This window comes from Protopterus annectens, chromosome 6.part1, assembly GCF_019279795.1.
Source record: "Protopterus annectens isolate FY-2018-M chromosome 6.part1, PAN1.0, whole genome shotgun sequence".
NCBI lineage: Eukaryota > Metazoa > Chordata > Ceratodontiformes > Protopteridae > Protopterus > Protopterus annectens.
Window position 1 is genome coordinate 232888190 of NC_056738.1, and position 27161 is coordinate 232915350.

Genomic DNA, 27161 nt, shown 5'->3' on the forward strand with positions numbered 1-27161 from the left:
CATAGTTTATGTCTCTCTAGTGCCTACACCCATGACAGATCAGCAACCCTGCTGTCACAGCCCTGGTATCACCAGTGGGGCTTGTGAAAAAGCAGCATCCCATGTACCCCCTCCACCTGGAATGTGAGCAGGTAATATCTTATCCATCCTTTTTTATCTCTGCCAGCTCTAGCAACTTTGGTTAAGTCCATAGTCAGGGATTTGTTACTGTATGCTACTGCCTTTGCTTTCTTTAATGAATTAGAATAGTCTAGAATGTCTCATGGAGCTGTACAGTTAACCTAGATGATTAATTGTACATAATTCCCTGCTCATTTCAATTCTCTCAGTAATGACATCATAGAACAACATTTTCCCAATGTTCCACCTCCCCATCAAAAAAAGTTATTTCTGTATTACAGCATAGGGTAACTGATTAGATTCTCTCTTAAGTAAATATTTTTTATCTACTAAATTTTGTGATATTTAAATAATATAACTTATATGCTTGCACATGTTTAGTACTCAATTGTCTTAATTTCAGTAACAGACGAAGCTTAAAATGAAATGTTTCGGCATAATATTGGACCTCAAATACCTGATGGAGGCAACAGTTTTGCAGTGTTTGCTCCCCTCCTGCATTATGCATTTATTTCCAAAAGTTAATCCCTCTGGTTTAAAACTAGCCATTCAGGAGTATGTCCCTGCATAACTCCCACCTGTGTCAGGTATTGTAGTTTTAATAATTTATTTGGGTGGAGTCCATAACTAGAAGTTTGATCCTTCTCGATATGAAATCTTACCATTCAGGGGATGTAGGATTATGTAGAGTCATGAGCCCATGAAGACAAATTAGGAGAAAAATGAAAATAAAGAGTTGAGTATTTGACTGATATGCGGAAGGAGATCAATACAGAGGTACAGAACTCCATAAAGTCCTAAAGAGATTTTAAAGTAATAACAAAGAAAAATGCATTAATCTAAAGCTAGAGAAAAAATGCGTCATCTAGAATATTTAAAAGATTCTGAGATAGCATTTTGCAATAACTAGCAGGTATAAATGAATGATCAGAAAGCCCCTTCATATCAGGAAGTCTGCCATGATATAAAATGTTTAAATTTGCGGGATTCAAAATGATGACTGACCTGTAAGTATCATTTTTGCACAGCTTCATACTTCTAAACAGTGCCGACACTTCAATGTTCACAATGGAACTTGTTGAACTGTAAAATCCAAACTCTTAAGTCTTTCACTTACTTTAAAATCATGAATCCACCCTTTGATGACATTTGGAAGAGAAATTAAGACTGATTTATATTCAAGAAACTTGCCCTCGAGCTACTGTCTGACTTATGAGGATCCAAGCTTGGTAATACTTGGTATTACATTAAACGAAATAGCCATCAGATTAAAAATAACAGAAGCAAAAGTAATTGAAAATAAAATTAAAATTAAAAAATCTTCATACACAATGTCAGTTTAATACTGTACCGTTCAAGATATCCAAAGCAAGCTATTGGACCTAGAAGCAAGGATTAGGTGGAATAATATCCTTGTACAGGGCTCTCAGAGAAAGATGAACAAGCTTATTTGACGGGAAGCCTGCAACAAATCTTTGTAGCCCTTTTTGGCAACCAAACAGAAGCTAATTAAATCATTATTGAAAGAGCTCATCATGCTTCATGAACAGCTTCCATCTCCAACAAACCACAACAAATTTATGTGAAGTTGCTAAACTATCAAGATGCCTATAAGATTTTAGCTCTAACTAAAAAGAAGAATGTCCTAAACTGGAAGAACAATAAAATCTCATTTGCTCAGACTCTACTTCTTCATATCAAACAAGATCATCAGAAGCTGGTGCCATTCAGCTCATACCTAATTTCAAAAATAAAAAAAAAACATTTCAAATCCAGTGGGTCTGATTTTCTAACATAAAGGTACCAAATATGCTATTAGTTCACTTAAAGAAGCTAAACAGATTTTTAATATCACCTTCAACTACCCCCAATTTGAAAATGTAAACTATTGGAGCTCACTTTAACAGGTAAATGCTAACCTGCTCTGTTTGACTTCCCAACTTGTGGGTGAGAACCTGTTAACTGGAATGTTGATGTTTTTTATATGTATGTATCCTGGCACCCATTATGGTTCAAACTTGAAACAATTTTGTTCCTACATAGATCAGTCCTCAAGCAGAAGATTTAGTCATGAATCATTCCTTGTTGGTCATTCAGATGAGGATTTATTATGAAACTATGACTGTCATCAAGGGATTTATTAGACAAGAAGGAAACGCAACTGCAAGGTGGAATCTAGTGTCTTCAAGTCAAACCACAAAATGATAATGAAATTCAACCAAACACAGAGGGCACAAACATGGCAGCAGTATAACTGAAATTATTTTAATGAGTAATACAACAAAATGGACAAGCGTTTTCATGCCATACAATGGTGCTTCCTCAGATCCAGAGATCTGATGAAGCTCTGTTGTATGGCATGTAAGCACTTATCTTTTTTGTTGTATTACTCATTAAAAATCATTTTAGTTATATTGCTGCTGTGTTTGTGTTCTCTACATTTGGTTGGATGTATTATACATTTTATAAAAACTCTATTCTGCTCTAGAAAATTAGTTTTATACAAGTGCATCTTGGTGTTTGTACTAGTTCAAACTTGTGAGCCATTTGTTCATACATGGAATGTATTTTTTCTTTGTGAGGGTAGTTTTTTTATATTTTCTTTTTTTGGTGTGGAGTCTGAAGCCTTTTTGTTCCTGTATAGTTCAGTCCTCAAGCCTGAGGTTTGTTCATGGGTTGTTCCTTGCTGATCATCCAAATGAAGATTAATTATGAAATTATGTCTCTTATCAAGTGACATATTATACAGTTGATAAAATCTCTACTTTGCTCAAATATAATGAAAATATATATGGGTTTTTACACCTTCCTGATTGAGCTTCAAGGTTAACCGTTGTTGCTAATATTGAAAACTTTTAATACTATGTTTAACAACATTGCTATTTGATTAATTAACAATGGAACTTCCTATTTTATCTTATCCTATTTTACAATTAGAAGGTGTTATAATATGGTAGCTATGTGTTGGGTAAGTTACTGTTTTAAGACAGTTTGTTCTTACTTATTCCCAAATAGAGAAATATTTTATATTTTATAGTGATCTATATTCAGAAGTACGGCGTACATAACAAAGCTTTTTTTCTAAATACATTCCAACCTAAGAATTATAAATACTCTATATGTGGGTAATAGACTCTTGGAATGTTAAAGGTCTCCAAATAGTTAAAATGAAGTTGTTTTTGCATTTATTTTATAAATCAAAATCAAAAGATGACGTTATATTTGTACAAGAGACACATATGATGTCAAATCAATGGTCCCAAATTACAAAGAAAAGCTGGATTAATACTGTTATAGAGTTAGGTTATAAAAGAAATAGTTCAGGTATTGCCATTAAAATTAAAATATCTTTTAAAGACTGAATAATTCATTATAACAATTACTCTTATTGATGATTCTGCTATTTGTTTGATAAAAAACAAGTTATTGGGTAAACCTGTGTTGTTATAAAACACCTATGCTCCCTATAATGGACAATAAACCTTTATCATGTCTCTATACAAAATACTAAGCCTTTTTCCCATCCATTACTATGTTGTTGGTTGGGGAATGAAATGCTGTAGCAGATTATGCAGCTAAGGCCATTGCTTCTCTAAAATCAGATTTTAATATTTTTGATCTTACTGTTCTTCAATGGAATAATGGTTTAACTCAAAAATGTATGTAGTATTCTTCATATGACAAATCTTGGTCCAGGATTTAGTTTACTTCTGAAGTCTTCTTAAATTTTGATTATATTTTTCATATTGAACACAGATATTTCTCAGACCATTCACACATTCCTTTTATTATTAATTTGTCCAACTTTTTTCGGACCAGAACCAGAGTTAGCAGTTGGACTTTAGATCCTAATTTACTGCAAAAAGAAGTAGTAAAAAATGAAGTTTCTTATCTTTTAGACAATTTTCCTCATAATGATTTAAATTCTCAAATTCTTCTTGACTGTCAATGGCCTGCCTAGATTAGAGGACTATTTATTGGTAAAGCCACTTATTGTAAGAAGATATTTAATCTACAAGAATCAGAACTAAAAGAAAAAAATAATAAACTGGAAAATTATTTAAAAAACTAATTTTACGGAAGAAACTGCAAAACATATAGCTGAACTCCAAATAGAACTTTATATACTAAATATTAAACAGCAATCATTTTATGAAATGAAAATCTCAGTGAGATATTCTGAATGGGCACAAACATCTTCTAAATTCTTAGCAAGAATTATAAAAATGTATAACACTCCACATTTAATAACTGAGATCATATATCAGAACAAAAGTTATAAAACTAGAGAGGAAATCATCAAAATGTTTGTCCAAATTTATACTAACCTTTAATGCGAACAAAATCTTAATTTTTCTACTCAGGATTTAAACAAGTCCTTTTCAAAAATTAAGAAGGATCAACAAAATAATATCGCTGCACCATTTAATCAGCATGAAAGCTTAAATATTATTAACAACCTTAAATCAGGTAAAGCACTGAGTCCAGATAGAACAATTACTGATTTCTATCAAACTTTTACTCAGTCTGTTTCTAAAAATGTATTATTTGTATTTAGCTGTATACAAAAAAAATGATATATCTGATCTGGGTTCCATACACTAGAATGAATTTTCACTAATTTGAAATATTGCATGGAATGCTCACTGCAGCTAAAGTGCACTTGATCGAAAGTGCACATACGCGAAGTTCAGTACAATGAATGGGTGTTGTATTGAACTTCCATGCAGTACTCATGGACCTTAGGGTTAGGGCATGGGTCATAGTAAGAGGATAGCCCGTAGAGCTATCCCTTTACCATGACCAGTGCCCTAACCCTAAGGTCCGTGATGACTGCAGCGCAGTGAAGGACATAGCAATGTCCTCCACTATGGTGGGATAATTACAAACCTTAGAGTTAGGGCATGGGTTAGGGTAAGGGGATAGCTTTACTAACTATCCCCTTACCCTAACCCGTGCCCTAACCCTAAGGTCCATGACTATCGCACCATAGTGGAGGATATAGCTTGTTTTTTGTGTCCTCCACCGTGTTGCAGTGTTTTCGGTGAAGTGCACTTATGAAAACGTTCACTTTTGTTAACGTGAACTTTTGCAGAAGTGAGGCTTCCTGTTACAAGTTTGAAGTAGTGAACTTTCATTTTTGTAATAGGAATCCATCTGATCTATATCTTAATAATTTGAAAACAATTCTCATTCCTAAATCAAATCCAGATCTCAAAGATCCCTCAAATTATAGGCCAATATCACTTATAAATGTTGATATCAAGATTTTTGCTCTAATTCTAGCAACCAAGCTGAAATCTATCTTGCCACAAATAATATCTCCATCTCAATTTGGCTTCCTGCAGTTCAGGCAAACTTGTGATCATACAATATCAGATACACTAATTACACTTTCTTAAACATTATAATTTGTCTATGTTTTCACTTGCATTTGCTGCCTCAAAAGCATTTGATAGATTCAACTTAGAGTTTCTCTTCACAGTTCTGCCACACTTTGGTTTCCCTCATCCTTTTATCAGTCTAATAAAAATTCTTTCTTCGAATGCATATACTTCTCTATTTATCAATAACATTTTCTCATCTCCAAGTAAGATAATCTATGGTTCAAGATTTAATGCAATAAAAATACTTATCATTTAATACCAGCAATTTGCAAAATTCCTATACCCTTTATTGCCTTTGCTGATGATCTAAACCTCTATTTTACCATGCCTAGTATGGATTTGTCAAAGATTTTACATAGTGTTATTTTTTCTAAATTTTATAACTATAAACTAAATTTACTTAAGTCCACTCTTTTCCAGGTTAATCCTAATTACAGTTTGCTTGATATTATTCCTGAATCATCAGTTAAGATTAATATTTCACCAAAGTATCTGGGTATAACTTTTCATCACAATCCTAGCTCTCTTTTTAAAAATAATTTGTCAAATGTGGTCAAATATAGAAAATGATATCATAAATTAGAAAAAACTAAATCTGTTTCTTCTTTCCAAATTAGCTATCGTCAAGGTGAAGATGTCACCAACGGTTTTGTTTCAATTTAATTTAATTTGTTTTGCAATATCAATAGTAATCTTACTAAATTCATAGGGTTCCCAAAATTGGTTAGGACTGGTTACAAAAAACTAATTTATCCTAAAAGCCAACGGGTTTGAGCATTCTGGATTTTAAACTACATTATGATATAATGGATTCTAGTAAACTAATTCAAATAGCAGAATACAATCCTAAATCAACTCTGTGGAGTCCTACTTTGGTTAAAATATGGTATAACTTTGTATATAAATCTGATTGCAACCTAAAAGCCTTACCTTTTATTAAAAAAGAAAATTTGAAAAATCTCTAGCTACTATGCTTCCTCACACAAAGAATTAAAACTTTTTAAAATCTAATAGACTTAATTAATTTTAGAATTAACACTTTTCTAAATCTAATAAACTTCATTAATTAAAAAATCTTTTATGCTATTAGAACCACTTCACTTAAATCCTAACTTAAAGTTTAATAATAAAATCCTAAAAATCTTTGCTCTTTTATATACCCTTCCAAATGGATTAACACCAAAAGTCATTCATATATTAATAACATTATCTTCACCTATTAAACTCTTCATTACCCAAAATTGGTTTGACAGATATAAAATTACATGAAAAGGTTTTAGACAAACTGCTATCAAGTACCTCTTAACCCATAAATTGTTTATAAGCAATCCTTCTAAAAGTTTCTACTATGACAATTGCTGGTATAAATTGTTCAAATGTATTCTCACAATTTAAACTAATATTTAAGATTTCTAATAGTTAATTGTTTATTGCATTAACATTTATAGGTTTTATTTCAAAGTTATAATTTATTATCTTTCTTTATTTCTAACTTCTGAAAATATTTATCTATGTCTTCATAAAAACTATGTATTCCCTCTTAGTCTTTTTTGTCTTTTCCTTTCCTAATTATAATTTATTCTCATACTTTGCGCTGCTGACATTTTATTGTATATATTGTAGGCATTCTATTTTGTAAATATGGTATTGCCTTTACTGTATGATTTATTCAGATTATTACTGTTGGGCAATCTCTTTTAGGCAAACGTTTTTGCTTTGATAATTAAAATTTGCTAATACAAAATAAAGATTTTTGAAAAAAAAAATTTTAAATTGCATGTCATTTGTGTAGCTCAGCTATATTTAAGCTTTTCACAAGCTCCCAAGCAATTGAAAATACAGTTTTGTATAGTACATAACCAACTTCATTATCAGAACTTTCCTTATTTGACTGGATAGACATAAACAGTGAACAGCCCCTTATATTAGGAAAACTATACAGGCCACATTAATATTGAAAATATATCATGCTATGTATGAAGATTTCATCTATGTCCTGCTAATGTAGCACTGTGGGTATAATATTGCAACAGATAATTTTATATACTTGTTCAAGTAATTTATGAATAAGGAATATCACAAAACTCAAGGAATAAACAGCTAACTACCAACCATGTCTTTTAATAGAATATTATATTTTTATAAAGAAGATACGTTTTGGGAATATATGCATATTTGCAATCTGTTAGCTGAATTTTTGCAGCATTAATAAGCATAGTTGAATAAAACAATCTAAAGCTAAAGTTGGTTTGAAAATAAACGACTATGAAAAATCTGCTATAATTCTAATTCTTTACATTATTAAATGGTATAATTATGCACGATTATAATTTTCTGACTTTAACTATGGTGAAAATTCTATGTGAGTGGAATGGAGGAGTATTGCACCTCAGAAATGTAACCTGACCTCCTCTCCTTTACCCAAGTTATATATTTCTTGAATACATTCTGTGCCATCTCATGTTATTGAAATGTTTCATTCAATATGAGACTTGACTTATAGACTATTATAAGTCTATACTCCATCTGTAAGTTTCGGTAAGCTGGTCTGTAACAGAGGATGCATAAGTCTAGGTAACATAAAGTAAGCTGCATCTTTGTAGTGGGAGTAGCAGGCTGTCATATTTGATTACATCTGTTATTGCACATGTAAGGAGTGACACTTTAATTGAGACTTCATTTAATAATTTCAACATTTGATCTGCTCTAGAAATGTTATGCTCTGGAATACTATGCACAGTGAATGGCATGGTGGTATTATTACAATGAATTTTGTGGCATTTGCTTATGTTGGAATTGTTTCATCTGACTATGATACTTGCCCAGGGCAAGAGCTCAGACATTTCATTGCTGAACTACTTTCCCTGCTATATAGAAAAAAGATTGTAAATATGCTGTCAAAATAATGTGTTCATAACATTATCCCTCATCATACTACCCTAATAACCATAATATAATTTTAATTCCCTCTTATCTTCCTGTATTTACTATAGTAAACAGAAACAACCATATTATTCCTTTTGTAACTGAGTACAAATACTTAGGCCTAAACCCTGACTCTGCATCAAGCTTTACAACATGATTAATATCATGAAAGTCAGACTTTCTATTTTTCAGAAAATTCATTCTAATGCAAAACCATTATTCTATCAACTTTCTAAGTTTTCAAGAGCAATATTTACAAATTGTTCCTATTTTGAGCCTTTGACACCCCCCTCCTATTATTTATGGTTTTCCCAAATTTCTTCCTCTAAGAGGTTGAAAGGTTTGGTCCTCACCCAACTAAAACACATCACATGTACTATATCCTACTGTCCACAAAACACTGGCCAAGAATGGCCTTCTCCGTAAGTAGAAAATTGTATTCCTGTACGCTCTCTACATTCCACTTATAACACTCAAGGACATCAAGTCAATGAGAATAAAATTGCCATATTTGCCTTGCTTGTTGATACCAGCATACACCATAGCAATCTTTTAAATAATTTAAATGATCCTGCTATTAATGAAAGGTCCACTTATCTTATTCATATCTTACTACATAAAATTCTGTATGATGGCTACTAGTCTCTCTGAAAAGAAAACTTCCAATCAGGGAACAGTTCAACTCCCTAAGGAATATCATTCGACTGACTGCCATATAAAACAATCATTGGTGAAACTCTTCTCATGAACAGGCCCTGCTCTCTGGAACAAACTATCAGCTAAAACAAGGCATCAGGATACTCTTACCAAGTTTAAAATGTCTCTTTCTGATAATCGCTTAAAGGAAGCTACTTGAAAATAGTTCAGGAATAATGGCTAAACTCTTTAGAAGGCTTAAAATTCAAAACATGCTTGCAGTCTGTCAGCTGTTTGCATTTCCTTCTTGCTCCTCATTTTTCTTCTTGGTTTCTAGGCCTGTCTCTGTAATCTCTGTTTTTAACTCACTTCCATTTCAGGTTTTGTTTTTGCTTCTTAAACATTTAAAAATTAATTTTCTAGCAATTTCATGTAGCCACACTGTATTACAACCAATGCAAACTGGTAAAATCTAATATAAATATTTTACTTTATTAGAAATATAAAATAACTTTATGACATTCTACTTTATAAAAGCTGAATAATAACTGTATAGGAACTTTGTTAGATTTACATAGTTGCAAAACTTTATAATCAGTCATATTTGAAGTGTATGACTTAAGTTTATTTGTACTGTTTATTGCCTTTTTACACACACACACACACACACACACACACACACACACACACACACACACACACACACTCTCTCTCTCTCTCTCTCTCTCTCACACACACACACACACACACACACACACACACACACACACACACACACACACACAATTTTATATAAATTTTACTTTTTGATGCTTGACTTATCATAGCAACTTTGCTAACTAGACAGTACTAGGAGGGGAGACACTTCCCAATTCCAGATCCACTCATCTAACCTCTGATCCCACCAAACCAGTCCCCACACTTCCCAGAACAGCAAAAGGCTACCTCTCCAACCACATAGAGCTTAAAATACTACACAGTAACCTAAGAAGTCTTCATAACAAAATCACAGATGTTCATACCTGCATTCATACCTATAAAGCCCACTACTTCCCTGTCCTCTTCATAGCCACAGAAACCTGGTTAAAGCCAATTATCAAAGATACAAAAGTACTCCTTATAATCTACTCAGATTAGACAGAGTAAAAAAAAAAGCAGGTAGATTTGTTATTTTCTACAGAAATATTTCAGATATCTCAATTTATTGTGATACTGTACCAACTTCCAACAATGCTGAACTTCTGATCTCACTCCTAAAACTAAGTACTCACAGATCTGTAGCCATCACAGGTCTGTACATACCACCTGGTAACAATATTCTCATCCTGGAAGAGATATTGGCTGAGAAAGAGGAGAGGATAAGACTGAAAACTATCTTGCTAGGAGACATTAATACAAAATGGCAAAAGATAGCCCTATAAAACCCAACAAATTCAATTCATATATATGGCTCAAGACACCAACTAGAATTTGCAAGGCCACATCTAAAGAATCTGTCATACACTGAGTTTGCTAACATTCAACCCAAACAGTGTTGCCACAAGTGGAACCCTACCTGATAGCCAACATGTCCACTTGCAAAGCTATATAATCAGAAACCCTAAACAGCCTCACATGGCTTGTCACTATAACACAGTCAGAAGCCTTTATAACTTTAATAAAGAAACTTTTACTTCCAATCTGCTCCAGATCAACTTGGCTTTTTTCTTAAAACTCTTTTCCCTGATGAAGCAGCAGTCGCATTTAATACAATATTTCTAAATATCTTGGCAGAGCAAGTGCCATTAAGGACCAAAAGCATTAAAAACAAAGCAGCCCCTTGGTCAGCTAAAAAAAAAAACAAAGCAACTTATGCAACTTAGAAATAAAGCCTGGTAGTCATGGCTACAAACCAAGTCTCAGACATCCCTGCAGCAACATATTAAAGAAACAAAAACAAACAATTCATGCAACAGGACAAAAAAAGCTTATTATAGTAACATCCACAATTCATCAACAAACAATCCAAAAAACGTATGTGAATCAAGAAATATATCGCTTGATCTTTGAAAATCAAGCCAGCCCAACCCATCTCCCAAAAATAAGGCCAGGCCTTAGTAGGCCAGTGTATGCATAGTGTGCTTCACTTCAATGCTGAAGTGTTTTCTGGAGAGCAGTCCCAGCATCTTGCAATTAAAGATGTGTTTAGTACAGTAGAGCTTCTATCCTTAAAAGTAAAATTGGAATATAGCATATTGACCTGCAGATTTTTCCTTGCTTGTCTGAGAAGCTGTTGGGAGTCTTCTCTACCAGTGAGATTATTACTGCTTGTGTGGTGAAGATGTTCAAAGGCAATAGCTCTGAGCCTTGAATAATTTTTTTTGCCAGTTTTTAGAAAATTTTTGAGATGATGATGATGTTGAACAGGAAGGAAGACATCCTGAATAGTTATTTTCTACAAAACTGGAAGTGTTGTTTTAAAGACTATGTTTCATTTATCTATTGAAAACCTGCTTTGCTAAAAAGAGCACATTTTGTTCATCTCCATTGTAAAAAAAAATATGCTGATTATGATGACAACCTTGAAAAAATGATGATTAAGCGCATTTATGACTGCTATTGAAATGAAATACATCTCCCTCTCACATTTTGTGTGTGTTTTATCTATCCAGCATCTTGTTTATGGAAAACAGTGGAATATACCTTTAAAGGTGAGGAATATGCAAGGCCTACAGCTATGTTTACCAGAGAACATGATAGGTGTGGAAAGGTTTTTGTTTCATCTAATGACTTTGACTATAAAGTCTAGTCTAATGAGTACACAGTTCATGTCAGTGGTCCAAACCACAAATTCCATTGTAAATATATTGTATAAAGCTTGCTGAACTATTTTCCATTTACTTTTGCTTTACATTAATAATCCGGTATGTTTTATAAACTTGTCCCTCCAATGTGTCTCCAGAATTATAATATGCTCAGCAATTCACTGATATTTTTCAAATGACATGCTTTTATCCAAAAATAATATTTTATTAAAATCTTCATTGCAAATATAGCTTTCTGTTTTATTAAAAGCCTGGAATTTGAAAACTGTCACTGAATTGCTGAACAATAGGCATTTAAAGCACATAGTAATAAAATAAAATAACAAGACTCACAGTTAGCATATCTGTAAGCACTGGAAAACATAATTCAATGGAAAATATTAAAGAGCCATTGAAGTTTAATTTTTATTGCAGTGTAGCACTCTAATAATAAAGTATTTAACAGAACAGCGTGAACAGGCTATAAATTGTCAGTTTATGGACAAGACAGCAGATATTCTGAGAAAGTAAATAAACATGTAGTATATTTTTGTGAAAAGAAGCACACAGTTGCATAAGGATTAAATAAACAAGTATTTATAGAAATAGTAGTCATCAACAGATCAAAATTTCAGCAGAATGCATTTGAATGAGCCATCCAAACAATCCCAAGGATTTAGAAATGGAACATATACAATCATGGCTGAGCCACACCTGTTTGAAATGCATGCATGATAAGCACCAAAGCTGAGTAACAATGCATATGGGCCAAGCCAGTGTGCGTGATAACAAGATGCATTTTCAGTCACAGTAGGCACATATATGAAGATCATATTAGACCAAATTGTGGCAACAGTACAGTACAAAAGGCCGTTGTAAACATTGAACAAGCATGAACCTCTATGTTAGCAGGAGCAAAACTGCACACACAGATGATAATGCTGATGATCTGATTGTGTCTATATTATAAGATCGGTTGAAAACATTGAACACCATATGGTCGATGTCTTCAAACACTGAATTTATAAAAAAAAAAAAAAAAAAAGTACCCTAACATGTTTAAGCAGGGGGGCAAGCCCCCCTGCACCCACACCCCCCACTACTTAAATATACCAACTCCAAGACCGCACTACATTGCAGTAAACGGAAATCTCCCCTTACAGAAATTTCAGTTTACACGTTCGATGTTGTACATTTTCACTTTTCTCGTGTCAACAATATCAGCTTCGATATTGTCGACTTTCGAGAATATAATATAGACCCAATCTGATCTACTGTTGTGACTCAAGGATACAGATGTGCAAAAAAAAAAGTCTTGTGAAAAGAATTAACTGAAGTATGCCTAAGGTGAGAGGGTAAAGGTGGTGGTAGGGCCATAGAAACATATAGGAATGGATGTAAGACTAGAACAGGAAGTGATGACCAAATCAGGGATGCAGAACACAGTGGAGAAGACGATATAAGGTAAACACACAGATCTTTATATGATGTCCTTGCACATAGAAAATATAAAACACAGATAGGATAGGTGGTATAAAGTGACAGGATTTATCGATCTACACCAGTCCTTACCTCATCAGAGTTTTATCAGTGTACCTGTTCTATAATGCTGATGTTATGCGAAAAACACCTATCTATCTATGAGAGGATCTAAATTTATTACCCTGTTCAGTCACATTCTACCAAAGACTGCATTTATAGGTGAAACAATGAAGCAATCACACTGAAGGTGTCAGTGAAACACATAGCAGGTGATTATTACACATTTGCAGAAGTAAAGTAGAAAATGAACACAGTCCTCGGGGGATTTGAACCCATTACCCTCTTTTATGACAGTCAAAAAAAACACTGCATTTACAAGGTGAGCTATTGAAACAGTAACACTGAAAATATCAGTGAAGTACATAATATGTCATTGTTGCACATATGCCGACTGAAAGGAAAACAAAATCACTATACGCATTCCACCCTGATGGGTGTTGAATACTCAGCCCTCTTCATGTGCAGTCTTCAAATGAGTACGTGAACAAGTTGAGCCAATGAAGCAGTTAGACTAAAAAGAGGAGCTTTACCCTGTTTCTTATTTACCAATTACTGCACAATGACACTCAGCTCGTTTATACAACCGATGGCAACTAAGAACAACATACTTAGAAAATGACAGTGACTGGGTATAATTATCATATGCAATGAGTACTACCATTTCTTGTTGGTTGTACGTAGTTATTAACTGTGGTCATTTGGCAGATGCTGGCATGCAACCTCTTGTTGATGATTTCCCCCACTCTCTCTGGTGATGATGGGTGACAAAGGCATCATCTCCACTCTCACTGCTACCTGTAGGAACAAACAGTTTCCAGTGCAGGGCTACCTGACATAGGTGGTGCAATCAGACAGGAGGTATGGAGGCAGTGAGACACAGATGTGCTGGGTGTTTCCACTGATGGTAGTGGTGGCACTACTGTTTCCACCTGTGGGGGCCTCCTTGCAATTGGATAGGTGTAGTTTGGTATGCTATAATAGTAAAATAAATGGAGAGAAACAAAAAAGTAAACAAAATAAATACATGTTAAAGGATAACAACAAAGAAAATGAGGGGAAGAGGAATACATTACAATAAAAAAACTGAAGTTTTAATTATGCTGATGCTGAGAAAGTAAACATAGCATACTTGTCAAACCAATAAATTCACATGAATATCAAACACCTATTTACACGCAAGCAAGTGGGACCTGAACAAACAGCTGTCATCTCATCTGGCAGATAGGAATTAATGGGAGGAGCTATTTAGACTGACCAATAAGTGCATGTGGTCAGAAATGCAGTTTGGTGTATAGGACTGCAGCATGCATAGGTAGTAAACGTGCTGCTCAGATGTGTACATTTCACTTATGGGTGACATGCAAAAGAAACAAATGTCTATTTTATATTGGAAAATGTCCAATAAACTACTAATGATTATTTTACCATGTAATGCTGCATTGATAATACTGAGACAGAAAAATGTACATGAAATATTTTTCATATAATACAGCTGTGAGGTGTGAGTGTGGATCAAACCCACGGGCATCTTTGTATTGTGAGAGCAGATCCTTGATATCATATCTAACTTGTCCACTTACACAGTCGGAGGCATGCAGAAACACACACCTAATTTTGCACAGTCATTCTCATCACTTTAAGTTTTGCCTGTACTAACAGATGTAGTATTGATGTATGAATATTTTACATTTTTTTTTAGTTTCTACTGCTGTTAATATTAAAATCCAGACATTGTGAAGCATATATACTCACCCCAGTGGTCTCTCTTAGCTGAGCCAATCTGCTCCTTTTTGGCTGCCTGTTCATCTTCTTCAGAGGTTATAGGCATAAAAATTATCATGTAAAATTTGGAAACGGCATGCAGTGGAGAGTTATTTTTCAAATAAATGATGATTATAATACAGAGGTGGTGACTGCTGTTTTACTTCATCTTCTGATTGAGAAAGGAGGTCAGTATTATGGCACCTCATGTCACTGTAATGGTCACAGCACTGTTCTCCAGTGGGTGGGATGTCAGTAACATGAGTGACAATCTTGCTCATACTATTCCAGGCTTAAACCTTATTACTGTGGCCTTTTATAGCACTCCTGTAGTAGTCTTTAGCTGTATGATAATGTCCAGAAAAATTGTGGACTGCACAGTAATAGGCATCAATAGGCAATGAATAGCAAACTCGGAAAATGTAGGTGCCCAATTGCTATGGTTCCAGTAGCTTTTTAAGGTGTGGAATATGACAGTCTCCATCCCCATGTATGCTGTTGAGAAGACATGCTCTACAGTGATTCTGTGTGCAGATAGGTAAAAATGGCACAACAGTTCTCCTGCCTCTAAAACCATTAGGTCGGCCACACATAATCAGAGCTGCCTGCAGTGGCTCAGCCATATAAACAGCATCAAATAGGCTTCTGCACAATGTTTACAATGTGTGCTCGTCATTCATATGGATTGTTTTAGAAATAGTAGTTAGCATAATCATGGTGCTTGGAGGGTGAATCTGTGTATTATAAAAAAGAATATAGATAGTATATAGTGTACAAGATATCATAAAGAGAAGCACAGAGCCTCATCACACTACTGAAGAAAACACTGCTGCGAGCAATTTTATTTCTACTAAGGGTGATTTAAGAGGAAAACATTATTCTGGCTAAGATATCTGCTTATACAAAGTAAGTTTTGCTTCTTACAAATTCATTCCTTTGTAAAATAATTGATTTTGATTGCTCTTTACCCATCTGCCTAAAAGGGATGTCAGCTGTCTGTACTTTTAAATGTGTTGGTCAAAGTGTATTGACTGGGAGATTGCAAGGGTACAGTAATTAGTGGTATGTAGGATTACTAAGGTGTATGAGTTTTCTGAATCTAGGAAGGCCTAAGATAAGGTCTGAATCTAGGAAGGCCTAAGATAAGGTTTATGGATGTGGTGAGAGAGGACATGCAGATGGTTGGTGTGCCAGAGCAAGATGCAGAGGACAGGAAGAAATGGAAACAGGTGATCTGCTGTGGCGACCCCTAACGGGAACAGCCGAAAGAAGATGATGATGAGTTTTCTGAATCTGGCTCAGCTATCTTGTTAGACAGGATGTTACATAGAAATAACATGTGATTGATCAAAAGTCAGACTGTCATAAGGAGGGCCACACTAAGCTGCATTGAGTGTGGAAAATGGTAAACAAAAAAATGATTGGCGATCAGACCACAGATCGACACATGCAAATGTATACATTATGGCAGATACAAGAAGTGATGAAAGAAGGCTCATACAAAATAAAATTCACCTTCTGCGTCTTATTCTACAACATGTATTTAGTCTTGAATGGGATGGTTCAAACTTACTGAGATGTTATTTAGATCACTGCAGAAATGACAAAATAGAAATGGGTACAGGACCTATCTTTAAGTGATTTCTTTGCAGAAGTATGTGACACAGTTTTACATACACTGTTAGATAAGGCTGAAGTATTACTTCAGACTTACAAATGTAAAAGGATAAATATGTAAGCAATGTATCCAGTAAGGAAAACAACTGCTTCAGTTACCTCTGATGGTAACATGGATAGGCAGAACTACCCTTGTATAGTCTATTTTTGTGTTTTTATAGTATATGGGTAGAATGGATAGCTGAACTAACTCTTGTAATAGTCCAGTTTGTTTTTTGTTACATTATATAGGTAGAATGGATAGGCTGAACAAAAGTTTTCTATAGACTAGTTTGGTTATTTTTGTATTATATAGGTAGTCCTTGTTAAACAATAAATCTTGTCAAGGATTCTATAACTTTGTCAAATTTGGCCTAGGGTGTTTCCAGGGCATATTTTAAACTGGAAATACTGACCAGGAAATTATTATAATTCAGGAAGCTTGCCATTGGCCATATGGGTTACATAGACCTTCACATAAATCCAGGACTGGGTATTGTAGATCATCACCTGTTTTCCATGGCTTCCTCAGTAGTGGTAGATTTTTTTCAGTCTTCTGGGGGTGAGAGGATAGACTTCCTAATTTTAGGGAAAATCACATTTTAGTCACTTTTATTTTTCAGATGAAACAAGGGTGGCATTCACATAATATGTTAACATTTTTTTAAAGCAGAATGTTACCTGCATGTTCCTGTCACAGGCTGCATCACTTTCTTCATTTTGTTATAAAAATCTTTATTAAATCACAGTTAAAACAGTACCACAAGTATGCATATATTAATATAAAAGAAAACAAGCTATGAAGTCTGGAGCACCAGTGTCTGAGATGGCTATTTTAGCTTTATCCTTTGGGATGGATTGTGACATATGTAAGTTGTTGAATTTCTACATTATAAACTATATGGAATGCTGTTGCCATGACTCTGGAGAGATATCTTTTATCTACTATATTATGGACGAAAACATTGCACGTTATACTTGACTACGCTAATATGTAATTAACTCTCCATTTCTTGGATATAATTATAATAATCCAGTTGATGACAGTCACAGCCATAGGCAATTTATCTAACATCAGTTCTGCCCGATGATGTATCGGAGTACGTTTTGAAGCTGTTGAGGAATCAGGTGATATCTGTGTGACAGATCGTCATTGCCTGTAATCTTATTGTCACCTTTTTCACCCTCATTGGGATCCAGTGGAGATTATCAGATGTGATCACTACTGGGTTTGCTATTCACAGGTGTAGCTAGGACTTTTTGGAATGTAAACCTGATTACAGAATGTAGCCTTCCCCTGCACAAGTACAGCTCCCCCATTAAAAAAAAAATAAAACTGAAATGACATGTTTAACTCTCTTAAGCAAATAACAATCTTCTTAACTACTGTTTTATTCCAATATTATGTATGTGGGCTGAACTAAGCCTAATGTCCTTACTGAACATTCATAGGCAGATTGTATACAGCATTACCGTTCCAGCATAACAACTAAACTTTTCAAATATAAGAAAATTCATTAAATTAAACAAGTAAACAAACATTATTTCACTTGTATATTTTAAAAGATATAGCTCCCTACTGAAATGCTGGCACATGAAATGCTGAGTGCCAACATACAGAAAAAAAGACAGATACTGGAGGAGAAGAGCGAATCTTGATAAATGCTTTTCTCCTTGAAACTTCCTTTTTTTTTTTCATAGGGGCAAGCCCCTATATATATATATATATATATATATATATATATATATACACTAACTCCAAGATCGCCATACCTAGGAAAAAATGGAATATCCTGGGGAAATGGTCATCTCAGATCACAATAAACAAAACATGCTGGAGGGATAGGTTCCTGACCCAGAGACTCCCCAGACTCTGGAATAGACTGCCCATACATGTCAAGCAGAGCACCTCTTTGGCCCTCTTGAAAAGGAACCTTGATGATTGGATGGGAGAAAGGAAATTCAGCCTGGGGATCACGTCAGTCACCCTGCTAGACAGGGGTCCAGGGAAGTAAATAGCGTGGTAAGAAATAGCCAGGGAATTGTTATGGCTAGGCTTGTATAGGCCCTAGGGCCGATAGCCTAGTACCAACCTATGAACCTATATGTAAGCCCATTTTTTTGTCCATTCAGTCTGCCTGTTTCAGGACTCACTGTAGTGCGTCCCAATATTTCCAATGGTTTCCAAAAGATATTTTTGCATTTAAATTTATAAAGACTCAGAGCTTCAGGAATTACTGACCTGCTGTCTGTCTCTTATCAGCAAACAAATAAGTTATTTTTTAAATGTGCATGCTATGGTATATGCCTGGCCATACCCATGCAACCGTTTTTAATTTAATAAAAGTTGATGCCCATTGTTTAAGGATTTCTTTGGAAGTTTACTGGATATGTTGAGAATGTTGATTACTGTTGCTAATTTCATTCACATGGTATGTACTATCTGTTGTTGGAAGATTTTTCTGGATCATCTGTAGGGCAACTGGAAGTATCAGCTGTTAAGGTACAGTGGGTTATACCTACATTCTTGATTATGGTAACATTGGTTTTGGAGAACTTCCAGTCATGTAACCAACCTAAACAATATATGTTGGCTGGCGCAGTGGTGCAGCGGTTTGCAGTGTCACCTCACAGCAAGAGATTCTCCAGTTTGATTCTCGGCTGGGGTGCCTTCTGTGTGGAGTCTGCATGTCCTCCCTGTGTTCATGTGGGTTTCATCTGGGTGTTTCGGTTTCCTTCCATGTTAGAAAGACATGCATCTGGAGCATTTCTCCCCAGACCTCCACTGAAAATCGACTCATTCCAAGTCAGACTTTCCCAGTAAACACATGTTAAATAAATAAGATAAAATCTCAGAACACTTACTCATAAATGAATGCTTCCTTAGGATTATTTCAGAGGACTGGCTTTAACCATTAAACAGATTTTCATTAATGAATACACTGTGCTTAGGTAGGTCATGACATCCGCTAGAGCTGCACTGCAGACTTGGCATTCCTATGGATATATTTTTTCCTATTTTTTTTTAACTTCCACAGATAAGCCCAGTGTTTCCTTTACCTGTATCCAACTGGCTCATTTATTCTGTAGGTTGAGAGGTAGATGCATGGAAGTGGGCCAGTTTTCTGGTCCTGTGTCATAGTTTTCCTCTTTCAAAGTGGAGCAACCTGACCATTGTCTCAGCTCCAGTACTGCTGCCTACCATAAGGAGTGTATGTACACAGCAATAGTGCATGTTCATAGGGTCATTCTTCATGGATACAACAGCAAGGCCTCCCTCTAGGTGTCACCCATGTGAGAAGCCACATGAGGTAAGCCAGCAGTAGCTACTCACTCCTATCATCCTTCATTAGCTCATCATGCACCCAAGCTGGTCACATGTGCTATAGTTAAGGCGACACCAATCTATGCCACTAGACCTGGCCTATGCATTCAGCTTTTATAGGTTTGCTAAGTAAAGTACAGCATCATCTTGCAGTGTGTGTGCATAATCTGGCAAGACAGAACAAAGCACCCCACCCCATTTCTGAGAGTGCCATGAAGGTTTGAACCATTTTACTCTTGTACTGCTATAATGTGGATGGAAGATTGTTGATTGACTCTTTTTACAGATGTGTATGGTTACTGTCTTATAGTTATACAATTCACATTACTTTATGTATTAAATGGCTGTTGCATAAAATCTGCATGCATTATAGTGATGTATAGCATGCCTGCAAGTCATGACTGGATTTTAACACTTCATACAGTTGTAAAAGTGAAATATGAAAGAAAAAAAATAAACTACTTAAACAAAAATCTTAAAAATACACATTGTTCCTTACTATATGGCTTCTTGGACATTATGTAGATTTGTGCTGAAAAGTTATCTCCTCGAAATGCACTTAAATATTTGATTAATTTAAAGCATTTTGCTGCTTAGTCTTAAGTTACACATCATAGCTGAGTCTTTTATCAAATTTGCCAACCTCTTATTTATTTTGTTATATTTATAATATTCCAAATGTAAAAGTGAGACCTGAATTTCAACTAGAATGTTTTTGTGCTTCTTTTTGTTTCCCCTAAGCTAGACCTTATATCTATCTGATTCATTATTCATGCACACTGCACGTGTACTTTTGTTTCCCCTTTGTTAGACCTTATATCTATCTGATTCATTATTCATGCACACTGCACGTGTATTTTATGTTCATTTTAATACTCATATAAAATCATTATTATCTTCTTTGTGTACTGCCTGCAGGGGATCATTTCTGGTTCTAAATATTTAAGTGTTTCAGAATAATTATATACCAAGTTAAGTTATTTAATATGCATCTTTCCTTACTGGCTGATTATAAACTGCAGTTTAAATGCCTGGTGTACAGTTTATATGAGCTGCATTTGAAGCAGTGTGTTATCGCGTTAGTTACAGCTAGCAGTATGAAGAAATGTGTCTGTTTACTGTCTAATACTTCTGTTTCTAAAACTCATGAAATCTGTATCTTTTGCCCTTTCTTGGAAGTAAATCTCTGAACTTTACTTGAGCCTTGTTGCCATTTTAAGTGTATTGTAGCTGCATTCATATAATTCATTTCATGAATATATTTACTTATTTTTCTTGAGTGGATTAACCCAAGTAGGCATAGCGTCTGTTTTTAGAGAGACCTGAAGTGATATTTAATAAAAAACAAAGGAACTTTGGCCAGAGCATCAGCGGACCTTCTTCTCTTTTTAATAAATGCTATGGGATCCTTTACAACCAGCTAAACTAGAAGTATCATAACAAGTCATACCATGGTATAATGCTTCCACTGAATGAAGGCACCTCCGGGGTTCAGTACCCTTCCCATGCTGCAGAAGGGTTATAACCCACAGGCTTAGTATCTTCCTGACATCCAAGGTAAATGTGCTCCCTAATGAACTTCTGAAAAGGCATGGCAAAAAAAAAAAAGGCTGATCATTTCACAATTATTTAATCCATACTGAAGCATTCGATAACCTTCCTTTGACAAAACACATAATAAACTAAAATGAAAGTGTGTAGCCCACCATGGTACAATGTAGTCACTGAACTCCCTAGACAACTACTTGAGTTTCAAATTCATACAATAACTGAACTTCCTAAATAAAGAAGATACATGTTTTTACTACTTTACCTTTGATCTCTTTATGATTTTTGCCTGACATTTCTATCATGCTTGATGAAGGCATACAAGCAACAGACAGATAAGGACTTGAGAAGACAGTCATGCATTGCCACATGGCATTAACCTTAACGTTATTGCCTTCAACACCTTTTTTCCATGGGGTAGGGGTATCACCTCAACATAATCAGTGTGACCAAATGAAGTAGAGGTAATGTCAGCCACATGGCATTAGCATTCTTCTGAAAACGGAAGAGATTATGTGCAGCCCGTGTCAACACTATGATTGAGGTGTTAATATTAATGAACTCCACTGTTCAACATGCATTGGTATCCTTGCTTTAAAATGCACAATGGGCTTGAACGAGTCACCATAGTCATAAGTAGTGGCCATATGAACCTTGTACCAGCTAATACAAGCAGGGAAGAAAAGTCGACCAAAGAAATCATCTTTATCTGAAGCAGCATATAATGAAGTTCAGGACTGCCACAAAGTTTTAAAAGGATGAAGGGGAGATGGAGGCCTGTTGCCTAATCTAGATACCCTGGGGAATGAGACAGTAAGTTTTCTCAAATATTTCAGTTGTGCAAAAGAGAAGAGTAAAATAGTTTTGCTCTAGTCTTACAGAATTAGATTAATATTTTTGTGCAAAACAAGCTATAATACATGAGTGGGCTTGTTTTCACCTGCAGTGTTTTCTGCAGGAATCTATGAACCATGACTACTTGCAAACTTATCATCTCGTAACCACTTCATTTGCTTGCATGACTTCATTTATATCTTTTTATGCCATCGTTAGCCTGTGTTGAATATTGTACAGTGTTAGCCTCTGTGCTGCTTCACAGCAAGTGTTTATAAACCGTCTGCACCCTGCAAGTTTCTGCTACCTGTCAAATCTTCTGCTGCTTACAACAGAACTTGCTTACAAATGGCAACTATGATCTGCACCTGAAATGGCTATGAGTGAAAGCAGCACCCCAAGATCATACATTACTGAGACTGAGCAGGGAGTAAAACTTTAACTTTCAGTAAGTGCCTACTATTCTGTTGTCAGAGGTACAGCATTTGTGTTTGTAGAAAAGATCTGTAATGACCCACTGCCGAGCAGGGTAACTCCACTGGAGTGAAGACATTGCAACAGACATTAAACCAGAAATTAACTGCTATCCAGTATGCTAAAATTAGTGAGCCAGTTGTAAAGCTAAATTTGTAAATCACAGCAGGTACTGTCTGCATGAATAAACTCCAGAAATAAAATTAATGGAGCACCAAAATATTAACTGGGATAACTACACTTATTTGTAAAACCAAAGCAAATGCTTTTGTTCAATGAGAACATAAGACCTTCTTAAGACTAACCATTGTGAGCAAAAGTGTTCTCAAACTGAAGCTATTGGTGCTGCTGAGGAACAAATCAAGCAGTCCACTATTATTTCTGAGGCATTTCTTGTAAACAACAGCTATTATTATATTGTACAATATTATCCCCCCGGGATACAGTGTTTGAAATATTCAGATATTACATAACTAGAAGAAAGGAGAGGTTACCCCAGATGATGATAAACTGTTATTTACCCTGATACATTCCATATCGATGAATAACTTTTTGGAAGAAGTCTTCTTGAAAAAAAATAAAGTAACAAATGCTGTAGTGATGGGAGTTCTTAGATTTCCAAATATAGTTATTTCAGCCTGGGAGTATATATGAGAATGTCACTTTTCTAGTTACATCCAGTATTATAGCAGGTTTATTTGTGATTTCTTTTTCTTTGAAAAAGTACACAGAACACAGTGTTTAAATGTTTTTGACTATATGAATAGCAACACCAGCCTTTTGAAAATTTCTTTAAAATCTGATAGGCAGGCTCTCAATTTTCTTGATATTGCATTAAAAATCTTGAGCATTAAAAATATGAGGCAATAATTACTTTTATTATTTGACTATACATAGCATATATACCGAAAGAGATTTGATAAAAGGACAGTATGTAACAGCATAACATCTGAGTTCTTTAACACCAAAAGTTGTCACAAAATACCAGGGAATTTTTATTTTTAGTGGCAGCAGTAAATGGAACCCACAAAGAAGTGTGGAACAGAAAGACAAACATGTCAGCAAAGGAACATCTTATCTTATCTTATCTTGTCTTATCCTGTGGATTCTAATGATATTAAGGCCATTGTAGTTAAACACTGTAATATATATATATATATATATATATATATATATATATATATATATGGATATAGGAATAGAGAGATAGAGAGTAAGCAATTAAATAATAATTAAATAGGCTTGTTCACCTGAAACCAAGAACCACGGTTTTCATGCTTTCAGACCCTTGAGAAACTGCAGGGGAGTATTTATATAATTGTTAGAAACACCATTACTTCACATCAAATCACCCATCACCCTAACTTGGAACTCCTGGAGATTCAAATCACTCTTAACAAATCCAACTATTACCTCAACATCACTGAGGCTTTAAATATCAAGCCAAATACCTTCTTACTAGATGTCTTCAATTACCCTAGCATTGACTGAAAAACTCACACCTCTAAAATTATTACACTCAGCATTTTCTGGACCTCATTAATACTAATGAATTAGAACCAATTGTAAAATTATCCTTGACCAGGTCCTTAAAAAAACAGCCCTTTAGCTTTACCCCATCTTGCATTTTCTCATACCTGGTCAAATCTGACCACAAATCAGTCATCATCCCTGTCAGTCCCAGTGGTACTACCCCACCAGCAAATGAGAACATCTTTAGGGACTTCTCCAAAGCAAACCTACTTCAGCCTTTAAAAGATCTATGCAAAATTTATAACAATCCCCAACAAAGGGCCTCAGTTGTGACAGCTGCTGCATTCATCTCTCTCTCTTCTACCAGCACCTGAACTGTTGCATAGAAAAGTCAGTACCCATCCTCCCTAAATATAGTGGTAAATTCAGGAATAAGCCTCTTTGGAAGAACTTCTGTATTAATAAAATGTGCAACAAAAGAAGAAAAATAATGAAGAGTTGCTAGAAACCCCCTTCTCCTTACCTCAAGACTACACTGAAGCATGCCAGTAAGGAACATAAAGGCCCTATTAGAAATTGTAAAGCAGAGCATAAACTTAGGGCTGCAACAGATTCTAAAGGAAACTATAAGTCTTTCTTCAGTTATGTCAGAAAATTAAGAAGTAATGTCTAACAATGTACTGATTCCATCTAAAATAATATAATCTGTTCTGACCCTGGTGATATAACTAATATATTAGTTGGCAAATGTAATGCCAACTTTACCCCTCCACATTGTTGCCCCCACTGCTCCTGAGAATTTAGTTTTCCCTGAAATCCCTTTAGAACAAGTCTTAGAATCCCCGTCAAAGGCCAAACAAAATACCTCCTTGGGACTTGGCAATATACCAGGCTGCATTCTCATCAATGCCAAGTATGTACTGTCTAGGCCTCTACTTATACTGTTCAACCTCAGCCTAACTACAGGCGTTTGCTCCTAATGCCTGACAAACAGCCACCATGACTCCCCTATACAAGGGTGGTCCTTCTACAAACCCATATAATTATAAACCCATCAGCCTCACCAGCCTTATATACAAAGCCACAGAATGTATCATAGAGAACTCATTTATGCAGGCATGGGCAACTTAAATGATCTAGATTCCAATCAGTCTGAGTTTGTGAAGGGCAGGTCCTGACTTCTGACCCTAGTAAGCTTCTTTGAAAAGGTTTCAGGGGATGTGGACAGTGGTCACTCTGTGCACACTGCTTGTCTTGATTTTGACAAAGCTTTTGGCACTATCCCCATGCTGGTATTATTACATTAGACATGCTTAATGTAAATTCTTACATTGTCCCCTGGATTGCAAAGTTGTTATTCAATAGATCTCATGTTATGAAAGTTGCTGGTTCCCTTTCCGAAGTAAGCATGTGACCAGTGGGTGCCACAGGGATCATTTCTAGTCTCCCTCCTGTTTGCCATTTATTTTGCAGACATCTACACCAATATCCTGCAAAGTGTGGTTGACAAGGTTTGCTGATGACTACAAATTGGGCATTGTTATCCTATCAGCCGATGATAAAAAACAGCTTCAGCAAGGGCTGGAATGAGCATATAAATCTCAAACTATATCAAAAAAATGAAACAGTGTGGCATTTGTGACTAAAGTTGTTCCCACCTCATATGTTATAAACTGTACTCCTTTTCAGGCAGACAGAGAAATGTTTCCACCATAGTTAGGAAATCCTTCTGTTTGGCCCAGTTGATTATCCTACCACTTTGTTCTTCCCTTATCAGACCCATCATTGAATACAATGCCTCATTTAGTATGTACAAATTCAAGCTTATTGCTTAATTTGAAAGGACCCAAAGATTTCTAATCAAGAAAACTTAAGTTCTTAAATCTTTCAACTTCCTTGTGACCTGTGTCTTACTTTTGGAGTCATAAAAAAAACAATCCTACTTGACCTCCTGTTTGTTTGCACGACCATTGTCTCTACACCCAAAACAAGGAACTAAGTCTACACCAACAAATAAGAATTGCTAGAGAAATAAGTTCCTAACCACAGCCAGATAAAGCACCAGGTGACTTAGGCAGCTGCTTAGAGCCTGCTGGTTGCAGGGATCCTGATTCTTCTTAAAAAAAAAATTCTTCTGCCCTCTTAAACAAGCCTGAGAAATCTTATAAATGTCAAGACAACATTATTGTAGCTAACCCCAGCACAATGTAACTGTATCTTTAAAAGCACTAGAAATCTCAGCATCAAGACATAAAAACATCCAGAAATGTGGGTAAGCCATTTTTAAGAAATTAGTAACAGCAAAAGAGCTCCTATGCCAAGAAATGGGACAAAATGCCCAAAAGATATGAGTAAGGAAGCACATGAGATTTCTGCTGGATAATGCCAGTGGAAGAGAATGATTTACTTCAATGTAGACAGTGCACTGGACATGTGCATTGGCTTTGTGGATAGGGCAGTGGACAAGTGTGTGCATGTGTGTATGTATGTGTGTCTGTATACATGTGCAAAATACCCCAGTTAGAAGCACTGTCTAGTTAACTGAATTTGCTCAGAGTCAAACATTGAACCTTAACTACTGAAAGGCAAGAGCCTTAATCCTCCACACCACCTGCCAGACCTCCTTTAATTTTTTTTTGTAAATGGCTGAGGATTATAATCTGCTGGTATTAGTCGCTGAGTGTCATCATTTTATAA